Genomic DNA, 15,706 nt, shown 5'->3' with positions numbered 1-15,706 from the left:
TTTCCACTCCCGTTCCATTTCCACTCCCGTTCCATTTCCACTCCCGTTCCATTTCCACTCCCGTTCCATTTCCACTCCCATTCCCATTCCACTGCCGTTCCATTTCCACTCCCGTTCCATTTCCACTCCCCTTCCATTTCCACTCCCGTTCCATTTCCACTCCCATTCCATTTCCACTCCCATTCCATTTCCACTCCCGTTCCATTTCCTCTCCCATTCCATTTCCACTCCCATTCCATTTCCACTCCCATTCCCATTCCACTCCCATTCCATTTCCACTCCCATTCCATTTCCACTCCCGTTCCATTTCCCCTCCCATTCCATTTCCACTCCCGTTCCATTTCCACTCCCGTTCCATTTCCACTCCCGTTCCATTTCCACTCCCGTTCCATTTCCACTCCCGTTCCTTTTCCACTCCCGTTCCATTTCCACTCCCGTTCCATTTCCACTCCCGTTCCATTTCCACTCCCGTTCCATTTCCACTCCCGTTCCATTTCCCCTCCCGTTCCATTTCCACTCCCGTTCCATTTCCACTCCCGTTCCATTTCCACTCCCGTTCCATTTCCACTTCCGTTCCATTTCCACTCCCGTTCCATTTCCACTCCCGTTCCATTTCCACTCCCGTTCCATTTCCACTCCCGTTCCATTTCCACTCCCGTTCCATTTCCACTCCCGTTCCATTTCCACTCCCGTTCCATTTCCACTCCCTTTCCATTTCCACTCCCGTTCCATTTCCACTCCCGTTCCATTTCCACTCCCGTTCCATTTCCACTCCCGTTCCATTTCCACTCCCTTTCCATTTCCACTCCCATTCCCATTCCACTCCCGTTCCATTTCCACTCCCATTCCATTTCCACTCCCGTTCCATTTCCACTCCCGTTCCATTTCCACTCCCGTTCCATTTCCACTCCCGTTCCATTTCCACTCCCATTCCATTTCCACTCCCATTCCATTTCCACTCCCGTTCCATTTCCTCTCCCATTCCATTTCCACTCCCATTCCATTTCCACTCCCATTCCCATTCCACTCCCATTCCATTTCCACTCCCATTCCATTTCCACTCCCGTTCCATTTCCCCTCCCATTCCATTTCCACTCCCGTTCCATTTCCACTCCCGTTCCATTTCCACTCCCGTTCCATTTCCACTCCCGTTCCTTTTCCCCTCCCATTCCATTTCCACTCCCGTTCCATTTCCACTCCCGTTCCATTTCCACTCCCGTTCCATTTCCACTCCCGTTCCATTTCCACTCCCGTTCCATTTCCACTCCCGTTCCATTTCCACTCCCGTTCCATTTCCACTCCCGTTCCATTTCCACTCCCGTTCCATTTCCACTCCCATTCCCATTCCACTGCCGTTCCATTTCCACTCCCGTTCCATTTCCACTCCCCTTCCATTTCCACTCCCGTTCCATTTCCACTCCCATTCCATTTCCACTCCCATTCCATTTCCACTCCCGTTCCATTTCCTCTCCCGTTCCATTTCCACTCCCATTCCATTTCCACTCCCGTTCCCATTCCACCCCCGTTCCATTTCCACTCCCATTCCATTTCCACTCCCGTTCCATTTCCCCTCCCATTCCATTTCCACTCCCGTTCCATTTCCACTCCCGTTCCATTTCCACTCCCGTTCCATTTCCACTCCCGTTCCATTTCCACTCCCGTTCCTTTTCCACTCCCGTTCCATTTCCACTCCCGTTCCATTTCCACTCCCGTTCCATTTCCACTCCCATTCCATTTCCACTCCCGTTCCATTTCCCCTCCCATTCCATTTCCACTCCCGTTCCATTTCCACTCCCGTTCCATTTCCACTCCCGTTCCATTTCCACTTCCGTTCCATTTCCACTCCCGTTCCATTTCCACTCCCGTTCCATTTCCACTCCCGTTCCATTTCCACTCCCGTTCCATTTCCACTCCCGTTCCATTTCCACTCCCGTTCCATTTCCACTCCCGTTCCATTTCCACTCCCATTCCATTTCCACTCCCTTTCCATTTCCACTCCCGTTCCATTTCCACTCCCGTTCCATTTCCACTCCCGTTCCATTTCCACTCCCGTTCCATTTCCACTCCCGTTCCATTTCCACTCCCATTCCATTTCCACTCCCTTTCCATTTCCACTCCCGTTCCATTTCCACTCCCGTTCCATTTCCACTCCCGTTCCATTTCCACTCCCGTTCCATTTCCACTCCCTTTCCATTTCCACTCCCATTCCCATTCCACTCCCGTTCCATTTCCACTCCCATTCCATTTCCACTCCCGTTCCATTTCCACTCCCGTTCCATTTCCACTCCCGTTCCATTTCCACTCCCGTTCCATTTCCACTCCCGTTCCATTTCCACTCCCGTTCCATTTCCACTCCCGTTCCATTTCCACTCCCGTTCCATTTCCACTCCCGTTCCATTTCCACTCCCATTCCCATTCCACTGCCGTTCCATTTCCACTCCCGTTCCATTTCCACTCCCCTTCCATTTCCACTCCCGTTCCATTTCCACTCCCATTCCATTTCCACTCCCATTCCATTTCCACTCCCGTTCCATTTCCTCTCCCATTCCATTTCCACTCCCATTCCATTTCCACTCCCATTCCCATTCCACTCCCATTCCATTTCCACTCCCATTCCATTTCCACTCCCGTTCCATTTCCCCTCCCATTCCATTTCCACTCCCGTTCCATTTCCACTCCCGTTCCATTTCCACTCCCGTTCCATTTCCACTCCCGTTCCTTTTCCCCTCCCATTCCATTTCCACTCCCGTTCCATTTCCACTCCCGTTCCATTTCCACTCCCGTTCCATTTCCACTCCCGTTCCATTTCCACTCCCGTTCCATTTCCACTCCCGTTCCATTTCCACTCCCGTTCCATTTCCACTCCCGTTCCATTTCCACTCCCGTTCCATTTCCACTCCCATTCCCATTCCACTGCCGTTCCATTTCCACTCCCGTTCCATTTCCACTCCCCTTCCATTTCCACTCCCGTTCCATTTCCACTCCCATTCCATTTCCACTCCCATTCCATTTCCACTCCAGTTCCATTTCCTCTCCCATTCCATTTCCACTCCCATTCCATTTCCACTCCCATTCCCATTCCACTCCCATTCCATTTCCACTCCCATTCCATTTCCACTCCCGTTCCATTTCCCCTCCCATTCCATTTCCACTCCCGTTCCATTTCCACTCCCGTTCCATTTCCACTCCCGTTCCATTTCCACTCCCGTTCCATTTCCACTCCCGTTCCTTTTCCACTCCCGTTCCATTTCCACTCCCGTTCCATTTCCACTCCCGTTCCATTTCCACTCCCATTCCATTTCCACTCCCTTTCCATTTCCACTCCCGTTCCATTTCCACTCCCGTTCCATTTCCACTCCCGTTCCATTTCCACTCCCGTTCCATTTCCACTCCCTTTCCATTTCCACTCCCGTTCCCATTCCACTCCCGTTCCATTTCCACTCCCATTCCATTTCCACTCCCGTTCCATTTCCCCTCCCATTCCATTTCCACTCCCGTTCCATTTCCACTCCCGTTCCATTTCCACTCCCGTTCCATTTCCACTCCCGTTCCATTTCCACTCCCGTTCCATTTCCACTCCCGTTCCATTTCCACTCCCGTTCCATTTCCACTCCCGTTCCATTTCCTCTCCCGTTCCATTTCCTCTCCCGTTCCATTTCCTCTCCCGTTCCATTTCCACTCTCGTTCCATTTCCTCTCCCGTTCCATTTCCACTCCCGTTCCAGTTCCACTCCCGTTCCATTTCCACGCCCGTTCCATTTCCACTGCCGTTCCATTTCCTCGCCCGTTCCATTTCCACTCCCTTTCCATTTCCACTCCCGTTCCCATTCCACTCCCGTTCCATTTCCACTCCCATTCCATTTCCACTCCCGTTCCATTTCCCCTCCCATTCCATTTCCACTCCCGTTCCATTTCCACTCCCGTTCCATTTCCACTCCCGTTCCATTTCCACTCCCGTTCCATTTCCACTCCCGTTCCATTTCCACTCCCGTTCCATTTCCACTCCCGTTCCATTTCCACTCCCGTTCCATTTCCTCTCCCGTTCCATTTCCTCTCCCGTTCCATTTCCTCTCCCGTTCCATTTCCACTCCCGTTCCATTTCCTCTCCCGTTCCATTTCCACTCCCGTTCCAGTTCCACTCCCGTTCCATTTCCACGCCCGTTCCATTTCCACTGCCGTTCCATTTCCTCGCCCGTTCCATTTCCACTCCCGTTCCATTTCCACTCCCTTTCCATTTCCACTCCCGTTCCATTTCCACTCCCCTTCCATTTCCACTCCCGTTCGATTTCCACTCCCCTTCCATTTCCACTCCCATTCCATTTCCACTCCCGTTCCATTTCCACTCCCATTCCCATTCCACTCCCATTCCATTTCCACTCCCATTCCATTTCCACTCCCGTTCCATTTCCCCTCCCATTCCATTTCCACTCCCGTTCCATTTCCTCTCCCGTTCCATTTCCTCTCCCGTTCCATTTCCACTCCCGTTCCAGTTCCACTCCCGTTCCATTTCCACTCCCGTTCCATTTCCACTCCCGTTCCATTTCCACTCCCGTTCCATTTCCACTCCCGTTCCATTTCCACTCCCGTTCCATTTCCACTCCCGTTCCATTTCCACTCCCGTTCCATTTCCACTCCCATTCCCATTCCACTGCCGTTCCATTTCCACTCCCGTTCCATTTCCACTCCCCTTCCATTTCCACTCCCGTTCCATTTCCACTCCCATTCCATTTCCACTCCCATTCCATTTCCACTCCCGTTCCATTTCCTCTCCCATTCCATTTCCACTCCCATTCCATTTCCACTCCCATTCCCATTCCACTCCCATTCCATTTCCACTCCCATTCCATTTCCACTCCCGTTCCATTTCCCCTCCCATTCCATTTCCACTCCCGTTCCATTTCCACTCCCGTTCCATTTCCACTCCCGTTCCATTTCCACTCCCGTTCCTTTTCCCCTCCCATTCCATTTCCACTCCCGTTCCATTTCCACTCCCGTTCCATTTCCACTCCCGTTCCATTTCCACTCCCGTTCCATTTCCACTCCCGTTCCATTTCCACTCCCGTTCCATTTCCACTCCCGTTCCATTTCCACTCCCGTTCCATTTCCACTCCCGTTCCATTTCCACTCCCGTTCCATTTCCACTCCCATTCCCATTCCACTGCCGTTCCATTTCCACTCCCGTTCCATTTCCACTCCCCTTCCATTTCCACTCCCGTTCCATTTCCACTCCCATTCCATTTCCACTCCCATTCCATTTCCACTCCCGTTCCATTTCCTCTCCCATTCCATTTCCACTCCCATTCCATTTCCACTCCCATTCCCATTCCACTCCCATTCCATTTCCACTCCCATTCCATTTCCACTCCCGTTCCATTTCCCCTCCCATTCCATTTCCACTCCCGTTCCATTTCCACTCCCGTTCCATTTCCACTCCCGTTCCATTTCCACTCCCGTTCCATTTCCACTCCCGTTCCTTTTCCACTCCCGTTCCATTTCCACTCCCGTTCCATTTCCACTCCCGTTCCATTTCCACTCCCATTCCATTTCCACTCCCTTTCCATTTCCACTCCCGTTCCATTTCCACTCCCGTTCCATTTCCACTCCCGTTCCATTTCCACTCCCGTTCCATTTCCACTCCCTTTCCATTTCCACTCCCGTTCCCATTCCACTCCCGTTCCATTTCCACTCCCATTCCATTTCCACTCCCGTTCCATTTCCCCTCCCATTCCATTTCCACTCCCGTTCCATTTCCACTCCCGTTCCATTTCCACTCCCGTTCCATTTCCACTCCCGTTCCATTTCCACTCCCGTTCCATTTCCACTCCCGTTCCATTTCCACTCCCGTTCCATTTCCACTCCCGTTCCATTTCCTCTCCCGTTCCATTTCCTCTCCCGTTCCATTTCCTCTCCCGTTCCATTTCCACTCCCGTTCCATTTCCTCTCCCGTTCCATTTCCACTCCCGTTCCAGTTCCACTCCCGTTCCATTTCCACGCCCGTTCCATTTCCACTGCCGTTCCATTTCCTCTCCCGTTCCATTTCCACTCCCGTTCCATTTCCACTCCCTTTCCATTTCCACTCCCGTTCCATTTCCACTCCCCTTCCATTTCCACTCCCGTTCGATTTCCACTCCCCTTCCATTTCCACTCCCATTCCATTTCCACTCCCGTTCCATTTCCACTCCCATTCCCATTCCACTCCCATTCCATTTCCACTCCCATTCCATTTCCACTCCCGTTCCATTTCCCCTCCCATTCCATTTCCACTCCCGTTCCATTTCCACTCCCGTTCCATTTCCACTCCCGTTCCATTTCCACTCCCGTTCCATTTCCACTCCCGTTCCATTTCCACTCCCGTTCCATTTCCACTCCCGTTCCATTTCCACTCCCTTTCCATTTCCACTCCCGTTCCATTTCCACTCCCGTTCCATTTCCACTCCCGTTCCATTTCCACTCCCGTTCCATTTCCACTCCCGTTCCATTTCCACTCCCGTTCCTTTTCCACTCCCGTTCCATTTCCACTCCCGTTCCATTTCCACTCCCGTTCCATTTCCACTCCCATTCCATTTCCACTCCCTTTCCATTTCCACTCCCGTTCCATTTCCACTCCCGTTCCATTTCCACTCCCGTTCCATTTCCACTCCCGTTCCATTTCCACTCCCTTTCCATTTCCACTCCCGTTCCCATTCCACTCCCGTTCCATTTCCACTCCCGTTCCATTTCCACTCCCGTTCCATTTCCCCTCCCATTCCATTTCCACTCCCGTTCCATTTCCACTCCCGTTCCATTTCCACTCCCGTTCCATTTCCACTCCCGTTCCATTTCCACTCCCGTTCCATTTCCACTCCCGTTCCATTTCCACTCCCGTTCCATTTCCACTCCCGTTCCATTTCCTCTCCCGTTCCATTTCCTCTCCCGTTCCATTTCCTCTCCCGTTCCATTTCCACTCCCGTTCCATTTCCTCTCCCGTTCCATTTCCACTCCCGTTCCAGTTCCACTCCCGTTCCATTTCCACGCCCGTTCCATTTCCACTGCCGTTCCATTTCCTCTCCCGTTCCATTTCCACTCCCGTTCCATTTCCACTCCCTTTCCATTTCCACTCCCGTTCCATTTCCACTCCCCTTCCATTTCCACTCCCGTTCGATTTCCACTCCCCTTCCATTTCCACTCCCATTCCATTTCCACTCCCATTCCCATTCCACTCCCATTCCATTTCCACTCCCATTCCATTTCCACTCCCGTTCCATTTCCCCTCCCATTCCATTTCCACTCCCGTTCCATTTCCACTCCCGTTCCATTTCCACTCCCGTTCCATTTCCACTCCCGTTCCTTTTCCCCTCCCATTCCATTTCCACTCCCGTTCCATTTCCACTCCCGTTCCATTTCCACTCCCATTCCATTTCCACTCCCATTCCATTTCCACTCCCGTTCCATTTCCTCTCCCATTCCATTTCCACTCCCATTCCATTTCCACTCCCATTCCATTTCCACTCCCGTTCCATTTCCACTCCCGTTCCATTTCCACTCCCGTTCCATTTCCACTCCCGTTCCATTTCCACTCCCGTTCCATTTCCACTCCCGTTACATTTCCTCTCCCGTTCCATTTCCTCTCCCGTTCCATTTCCTCTCCCGTTCCATTTCCACTCCCGTTCCATTTCCTCTCCCGTTCCATTTCCACTCCCGTTCCAGTTCCACTCCCGTTCCATTTCCACGCCCGTTCCATTTCCACTGCCGTTCCATTTCCTCTCCCGTTCCATTTCCACTCCCGTTCCATTTCCACTCCCTTTCCATTTCCACTCCCGTTCCATTTCCACTCCCCTTCCATTTCCACTCCCGTTCGATTTCCACTCCCCTTCCATTTCCACTCCCATTCCATTTCCACTCCCGTTCCATTTCCACTCCCATTCCCATTCCACTCCCATTCCATTTCCACTCCCATTCCATTTCCACTCCCGTTCCATTTCCCCTCCCATTCCATTTCCACTCCCGTTCCATTTCCACTCCCGTTCCATTTCCACTCCCGTTCCATTTCCACTCCCGTTCCATTTCCACTCCCGTTCCATTTCCACTCCCGTTCCATTTCCACTCCCGTTCCATTTCCACTCCCTTTCCATTTCCACTCCCGTTCCATTTCCACTCCCGTTCCATTTCCACTCCCGTTCCATTTCCACTCCCGTTCCATTTCCACTCCCGTTCCATTTCCACTCCCGTTCCTTTTCCACTCCCGTTCCATTTCCACTCCCGTTCCATTTCCACTCCCGTTCCATTTCCACTCCCATTCCATTTCCACTCCCTTTCCATTTCCACTCCCGTTCCATTTCCACTCCCGTTCCATTTCCACTCCCGTTCCATTTCCACTCCCGTTCCATTTCCACTCCCTTTCCATTTCCACTCCCGTTCCCATTCCACTCCCGTTCCATTTCCACTCCCGTTCCATTTCCACTCCCGTTCCATTTCCCCTCCCATTCCATTTCCACTCCCGTTCCATTTCCACTCCCGTTCCATTTCCACTCCCGTTCCATTTCCACTCCCGTTCCATTTCCACTCCCGTTCCATTTCCACTCCCGTTCCATTTCCACTCCCGTTCCATTTCCACTCCCGTTCCATTTCCTCTCCCGTTCCATTTCCTCTCCCGTTCCATTTCCTCTCCCGTTCCATTTCCACTCCCGTTCCATTTCCTCTCCCGTTCCATTTCCACTCCCGTTCCAGTTCCACTCCCGTTCCATTTCCACGCCCGTTCCATTTCCACTGCCGTTCCATTTCCTCTCCCGTTCCATTTCCACTCCCGTTCCATTTCCACTCCCTTTCCATTTCCACTCCCGTTCCATTTCCACTCCCCTTCCATTTCCACTCCCGTTCGATTTCCACTCCCCTTCCATTTCCACTCCCATTCCATTTCCACTCCCATTCCCATTCCACTCCCATTCCATTTCCACTCCCATTCCATTTCCACTCCCGTTCCATTTCCCCTCCCATTCCATTTCCACTCCCGTTCCATTTCCACTCCCGTTCCATTTCCACTCCCGTTCCATTTCCACTCCCGTTCCTTTTCCCCTCCCATTCCATTTCCACTCCCGTTCCATTTCCACTCCCGTTCCATTTCCACTCCCATTCCATTTCCACTCCCATTCCATTTCCACTCCCGTTCCATTTCCTCTCCCATTCCATTTCCACTCCCATTCCATTTCCACTCCCATTCCCATTCCACTCCCATTCCATTTCCACTCCCATTCCATTTCCACTCCCGTTCCATTTCCCCTCCCATTCCATTTCCACTCCCGTTCCATTTCCACTCCCGTTCCATTTCCACTCCCGTTCCATTTCCACTCCCGTTCCTTTTCCCCTCCCATTCCATTTCCACTCCCGTTCCATTTCCACTCCCGTTCCATTTCCACTCCCGTTCCATTTCCACTCCCGTTCCATTTCCACTCCCGTTCCATTTCCACTCCCGTTCCATTTCCACTCCCGTTCCATTTCCACTCCCGTTCCATTTCCACTCCCGTTCCATTTCCACTCCCGTTCCATTTCCACTCCCATTCCCATTCCACTGCCGTTCCATTTCCACTCCCGTTCCATTTCCACTCCCCTTCCATTTCCACTCCCGTTCCATTTCCACTCCCATTCCATTTCCACTCCCATTCCATTTCCACTCCCGTTCCATTTCCTCTCCCATTCCATTTCCACTCCCATTCCATTTCCACTCCCATTCCCATTCCACTCCCATTCCATTTCCACTCCCATTCCATTTCCACTCCCGTTCCATTTCCCCTCCCATTCCATTTCCACTCCCGTTCCATTTCCACTCCCGTTCCATTTCCACTCCCGTTCCATTTCCACTCCCGTTCCATTTCCACTCCCGTTCCTTTTCCACTCCCGTTCCATTTCCACTCCCGTTCCATTTCCACTCCCGTTCCATTTCCACTCCCGTTCCATTTCCACTCCCTTTCCATTTCCACTCCCGTTCCATTTCCACTCCCGTTCCATTTCCACTCCCGTTCCATTTCCACTCCCGTTCCATTTCCACTCCCTTTCCATTTCCACTCCCGTTCCCATTCCACTCCCGTTCCATTTCCACTCCCATTCCATTTCCACTCCCGTTCCATTTCCCCTCCCATTCCATTTCCACTCCCGTTCCATTTCCACTCCCGTTCCATTTCCACTCCCGTTCCATTTCCACTCCCGTTCCATTTCCACTCCCGTTCCATTTCCACTCCCGTTCCATTTCCACTCCCGTTCCATTTCCACTCCCGTTCCATTTCCTCTCCCGTTCCATTTCCTCTCCCGTTCCATTTCCTCTCCCGTTCCATTTCCACTCCCGTTCCATTTCCTCTCCCGTTCCATTTCCACTCCCGTTCCAGTTCCACTCCCGTTCCATTTCCACGCCCGTTCCATTTCCACTGCCGTTCCATTTCCTCTCCCGTTCCATTTCCACTCCCGTTCCATTTCCACTCCCTTTCCATTTCCACTCCCGTTCCATTTCCACTCCCCTTCCATTTCCACTCCCGTTCGATTTCCACTCCCCTTCCATTTCCACTCCCATTCCATTTCCACTCCCGTTCCATTTCCACTCCCATTCCCATTCCACTCCCATTCCATTTCCACTCCCATTCCATTTCCACTCCCGTTCCATTTCCCCTCCCATTCCATTTCCACTCCCGTTCCATTTCCACTCCCGTTCCATTTCCACTCCCGTTCCATTTCCACTCCCGTTCCATTTCCACTCCCGTTCCATTTCCACTCCCGTTCCATTTCCACTCCCGTTCCATTTCCACTCCCTTTCCATTTCCACTCCCGTTCCATTTCCACTCCCCTTCCATTTCCACTCCCGTTCCATTTCCTCTCCCGTTCCATTTCCACTCCCGTTCCATTTCCACTCCCGTTCCATTTCCACTCCCCTTCCATTTCCACTCCCGTTCCATTTCCACTCCCGTTCCATTTCCACTCCCGTTCCATTTCCACTCCCGTTCCATTTCCACTCCCTTTCCATTTCCACTCCCGTTCCCATTCCACTCCCGTTCCATTTCCACTCCCATTCCATTTCCACTCCCGTTCCATTTCCCCTCCCATTCCATTTCCACTCCCGTTCCATTTCCACTCCCGTTCCATTTCCACTCCCGTTCCATTTCCACTCCCGTTCCATTTCCACTCCCGTTCCATTTCCACTCCCGTTCCATTTCCACTCCCGTTCCATTTCCTCTCCCGTTCCATTTCCTCTCCCGTTCCATTTCCTCTCCCGTTCCATTTCCACTCCCGTTCCCATTCCACTCCCATTCCATTTCCACTCCCATTCCATTTCCACTCCCGTTCCATTTTCCCTCCCATTCCATTTCCACTCCCGTTCCATTTCCACTCCCGTTCCATTTCCACTCCCGTTCCATTTCCACTCCCGTTCCATTTCCACTCCCGTTCCATTTCCACTCCCGTTCCATTTCCACTCCCGTTCCATTTCCACTCCCTTTCCATTTCCACTCCCGTTCCATTTCCACTCCCCTTCCATTTCCACTCCCGTTCCATTTCCTCTCCCGTTCCATTTCCACTCCCGTTCCATTTCCACTCCCGTTCCATTTCCACTCCCCTTCCATTTCCACTCCCGTTCCATTTCCACTCCCGTTCCATTTCCACTCCCGTTCCATTTCCACTCCCATTCCATTTCCTCTCCCGTTCCATTTCCACTCCCGTTCCATTTCCACTCCCATTCCCATTCCACTGCCGTTCCATTTCCACTCCCGTTCCATTTCCACTCCCCTTCCATTTCCACTCCCGTTCCATTTCCACTCCCATTCCATTTCCACTCCCATTCCATTTCCACTCCCGTTCCATTTCCTCTCCCGTTCCATTTCCTCTCCCGTTCCATTTCCACTCCCGTTCCATTTCCTCTCCCGTTCCATTTCCACTCCCGTTCCATTTCCACTCCCGTTCCATTTCCACTCCCGTTCCATTTCCACTCCCGTTCCATTTCCACTCCCTTTCCATTTCCACTCCCGTTCCATTTCCACTCCCCTTCCATTTCCACTCCCGTTCCATTTCCTCTCCCGTTCCATTTCCACTCCCGTTCCATTTCCACTCCCGTTCCATTTCCACTCCCCTTCCATTTCCACTCCCGTTCCATTTCCACTCCCGTTCCATTTCCACTCCCGTTCCATTTCCACTCCCGTTCCATTTCCACTCCCTTTCCATTTCCACTCCCGTTCCCATTCCACTCCCGTTCCATTTCCACTCCCATTCCATTTCCACTCCCGTTCCATTTCCCCTCCCATTCCATTTCCACTCCCGTTCCATTTCCACTCCCGTTCCATTTCCACTCCCGTTCCATTTCCACTCCCGTTCCATTTCCACTCCCGTTCCATTTCCACTCCCGTTCCATTTCCACTCCCGTTCCATTTCCACTCCCGTTCCATTTCCTCTCCCGTTCCATTTCCTCTCCCGTTCCATTTCCTCTCCCGTTCCATTTCCACTCCCGTTCCCATTCCACTCCCATTCCATTTCCACTCCCATTCCATTTCCACTCCCGTTCCATTTTCCCTCCCATTCCATTTCCACTCCCGTTCCATTTCCACTCCCGTTCCATTTCCACTCCCGTTCCATTTCCACTCCCGTTCCATTTCCACTCCCGTTCCATTTCCACTCCCGTTCCATTTCCACTCCCGTTCCATTTCCACTCCCTTTCCATTTCCACTCCCGTTCCATTTCCACTCCCCTTCCATTTCCACTCCCGTTCCATTTCCTCTCCCGTTCCATTTCCACTCCCGTTCCATTTCCACTCCCGTTCCATTTCCACTCCCCTTCCATTTCCACTCCCGTTCCATTTCCACTCCCGTTCCATTTCCACTCCCGTTCCATTTCCACTCCCATTCCATTTCCTCTCCCGTTCCATTTCCACTCCCGTTCCATTTCCACTCCCATTCCCATTCCACTGCCGTTCCATTTCCACTCCCGTTCCATTTCCACTCCCCTTCCATTTCCACTCCCGTTCCATTTCCACTCCCATTCCATTTCCACTCCCATTCCATTTCCACTCCCGTTCCATTTCCTCTCCCGTTCCATTTCCTCTCCCGTTCCATTTCCACTCCCGTTCCATTTCCTCTCCCGTTCCATTTCCACTCCCGTTCCAGTTCCACTCCCGTTCCATTTCCACGCCCGTTCCATTTCCACTGCCGTTCCATTTCCTCTCCCGTTCCATTTCCACTCCCGTTCCATTTCCACTCCCTTTCCATTTCCACTCCCGTTCCATTTCCACTCCCCTTCCATTTCCACTCCCGTTCGATTTCCACTCCCCTTCCATTTCCACTCCCATTCCATTTCCACTCCCGTTCCATTTCCACTCCCATTCCCATTCCACTCCCATTCCATTTCCACTCCCATTCCATTTCCACTCCCGTTCCATTTCCCCTCCCATTCCATTTCCACTCCCGTTCCATTTCCACTCCCGTTCCATTTCCACTCCCGTTCCATTTCCACTCCCGTTCCATTTCCACTCCCGTTCCATTTCCACTCCCGTTCCATTTCCACTCCCGTTCCATTTCCACTCCCTTTCCATTTCCACTCCCGTTCCATTTCCACTCCCATTCCATTTCCTCTCCCATTCCATTTCCACTCCCATTCCATTTCCACTCCCATTCCCATTCCACTCCCATTCCATTTCCACTCCCATTCCATTTCCACTCCCGTTCCATTTCCCCTCGCATTCCATTTCCACTCCCGTTCCATTTCCACTCCCGTTCCATTTCCACTCCCGTTCCATTTCCACTCCCGTTCCATTTCCACTCCCGTTCCATTTCCACTCCCTTTCCATTTCCACTCCCGTTCCATTTCCACTCGCGTTCCATTTCCACTCCCATTCCATTTCCACTCCCGTTCCATTTCCACTCCCGTTCCATTTCCACTCGCGTTCCATTTCCACTCCCATTCCATTTCCACTCCCGTTCCATTTCCACTCCCGTTCCATTTCCACTCCCGTTCCATATCCTATCCCGTTCCATTTCCACTCCCATTCCATTTCCACTCCCATTCCATTTCCACTCCCATTCCATTTCCTCTCCCATTCCATTTCCACTCCCATTCCATTTCCACTCCCATTCCCATTCCACTCCCATTCCATTTCCACTCCCATTCCATTTCCACTCCCGTTCCATTTTCCCTCCCATTCCATTTCCACTCCCGTTCCATTTCCACTCCCGTTCCATTTCCACTCCCGTTCCATTTCCACTCCCGTTCCATTTCCACTCCCGTTCCATTTCCACTCCCGTTCCATTTCCACTCCCGTTCCATTTCCACTCCCGTTCCATTTCCACTCCCGTTCCATTTCCACTCCCCTTCCATTTCCACTCCCGTTCCATTTCCTCTCCCGTTCCATTTCCACTCCCGTTCCATTTCCACTCCCGTTCCATTTCCACTCCCCTTCCATTTCCACTCCCGTTCCATTTCCACTCCCGTTCCATTTCCACTCCCGTTCCATTTCCACTCCCGTTCCATTTCCTCTCCCGTTCCATTTCCACTCCCGTTCCATTTCCACTCCCATTCCCATTCCACTGCCGTTCCATTTCCACTCCCGTTCCATTTCCACTCCCCTTCCATTTCCACTCCCGTTCCATTTCCACTCCCATTCCATTTCCACTCCCGTTCCATTTCCACTCCCGTTCCATTTCCTCTCCCATTCCATTTCCACTCCCATTCCATTTCCACTCCCATTCCCATTCCACTCCCATTCCATTTCCACTCCCATTCCATTTCCACTCCCGTTCCATTTCCCCTCCCATTCCATTTCCACTCCCGTTCCATTTCCACTCCCGTTCCATTTCCACTCCCGTTCCATTTCCACTCCCGTTCCATTTCCACTCCCGTTCCATTTCCACTCCCGTTCCATTTCCACTCCCGTTCCATTTCCACTCCCGTTCCATTTCCACTCCCGATCCATTTCCACTCCCTTTCCATTTCCACTCCCGTTCCATTTCCACTCCCGTTCCATTTCCACTCCCGTTCCATTTCCACTCCCTTTCCATTTCCACTCCCGTTCCATTTCCACTCCCCTTCCATTTCCACTCCCGTTCCATTTCCACTCCCGTTCCATTTCCTCTCCCGTTCCATTTCCACTCCCGTTCCATTTCCTCTCCCGTTCCATTTCCTCTCCCGTTCCATTTCCTCTCCCGTTCCATTTCCACTCCCGTTCCATTTCCTCTCCCGTTCCATTTCCACTCCCGTTCCATTTCCACTCCCGTTCCATTTCCACTCCCATTCCCATTCCACTCCCATTCCATTTCCACTCCCATTCCATTTCCACTCCCCTTCCATTTCCACTCCCATTCCATTTCCACTCCCATTCCATTTCCACACCCATTCCATTTCCACTCCCATTCCATTTCCACTCCCACTCCATTTCCACTCCCATTCCATTTCCACTCCCATTCCATTTCCACTCCCATTCCATTTCCACTCCCATTCCCTTTCCACTCCCATTCCATTTCCACTCCCATTCCATTTCCACTCCCATTCCATTTCCACTCCCATTCCATTTCCATCCATTCCATTCTAGTCAGGTAGATTCCATTCCATTCCATTCCATTCCATTCCTTTCCATTCCACTGCATTCCATTGCATTCCACTGCATTTCATTCCATTCCATTCCATTGCATTCCATTCTGTTCCGTTCCTTTCCGTTCCGTTCCGTTCCGTTCCGTTCCGTTCCATTCCATTCCATTCCATTCCATTCCATT

This window comes from Gorilla gorilla, chromosome 14, assembly GCF_029281585.2.
Source record: "Gorilla gorilla gorilla isolate KB3781 chromosome 14, NHGRI_mGorGor1-v2.1_pri, whole genome shotgun sequence".
NCBI lineage: Eukaryota > Metazoa > Chordata > Mammalia > Primates > Hominidae > Gorilla > Gorilla gorilla.
Note: the sequence above shows the minus strand (reverse complement) of the source record.